This window comes from Chiloscyllium plagiosum, unplaced genomic scaffold (assembly GCF_037043375.1).
Source record: "Chiloscyllium plagiosum isolate Xiang-an unplaced genomic scaffold, Cpla_swu_hap1 HiC_scaffold_18, whole genome shotgun sequence".
In the NCBI taxonomy this organism is placed as follows: Eukaryota; Metazoa; Chordata; class Chondrichthyes; order Orectolobiformes; family Hemiscylliidae; genus Chiloscyllium; species Chiloscyllium plagiosum.
The window spans coordinates 36,425,348-36,426,562 of record NW_028270156.1 but is presented as its reverse complement, the minus strand read 5'-3'; the positions used below and the strand labels follow the sequence as shown (position 1 = coordinate 36,426,562).

The window sequence follows — 1,215 nt, the reverse complement described above, 5'->3', positions numbered from 1 at the left end:
TGTAAAGTGGAGATTTTCTCAGAACAGGAGGTGGTGTGAACAGCAGGGAGCAGTAAAAGGGAAGTGAATATTGAGGAGAGGAAGAAAAGGGCAGTGTGGGAAGTGTGAGGTAATGACTGAGAGAGTGTGTTTGGGTGAGTGTGGAGGACTTGTAGAGAGATTCGATTGTTGTAAAATGTGTGGATTCGTTGTTGACTTTGTAAAGATTGGTTATCGTGAGAGTGAATAAACGCGGCGGGCGTAGGGGGTGGAGGGAGTGAGTGGGGAAGGAAGGAAGCAGGATTGAGACATCGAGATTGTTTGCACTGATGGCAAAAGATGGGAATGCCGCAAGGTAAAGAATGGTGTAAAAGACTGCGTCTCACTGTATTGGTCAGGCTGCACTGCTGCATCCATTCACAGGTGCTATCCCACTACTGAGCAGTGCGGGGGCTTTGACCTGCTCCGTTTCCGACCTGGGCCGGTTCACCCCTCTGCAGCACACCTGGTCCACCCGAGTTCCCCGAGGAGCACCATGTGGACACTGCCCTGAGTGTGGGCAAAGGTCCTGATGAAGGGCTTTTGCCCGAACCGTCGATTTTGCCTGTCCTCGGATGCTGCCTGAATTGCTGTGCTCTTCCAGCACCACTGATCCAGAACCTGAGTGTGGGCACCCGATCGACACAGATCACAACAGCCCAGAACTCCCAACCTCAAGTCATCCGGCAGCCTCAGCCTCCCAGCAGCGGGATTACAGGCGCGCGCCATAGCCCCCGGCGATCGCGTGATGCTTCCCTCAGTTGCCTTCAGTTCAAACCGCAGCAACAGCTCCACTGCAGACATTGCTGCAAAGACAACAGGCGGACGCAGTTTCACAGAGTCATCGAGTCATGCAGTACGGAAACAAACCCTTCAGCCCAATCACTCTGTGCCGAACATAATCTCAAACTAAACTCGCCGGAGCTCACTGCTACTGGTCCAGATCCAATCTTTCCCTTTTCATGTACTTACCCAAATATCTTTTAAACATTGTAACGGTACCCAAATCCATCAGTTACTCAGGAACTTCATTCCACTGTCTAACCCCCAAACTCCATGGAAAAAAATATGCCCCTCATGTCTTTTTCAACTCTCGCACTTCTGCCCTTAATATGTGCCCCTCTCCTGAAATCCCCCATCCGAGGAAAAAGACAACTACTCTTCATCCTATCTATACCCTTCATTATTTCATTTTAT

General features: G+C 50.5%; 1 pseudogene; it reads right to left on the bottom strand.

Annotated features, from left to right (window-relative positions):
* Positions 1-348: 348 nt before the first annotated feature.
* On the bottom strand, positions 349-757 carry LOC148146895 (signal recognition particle RNA; annotated as a pseudogene).
* Positions 758-1,215: the final 458 nt, after the last annotated feature.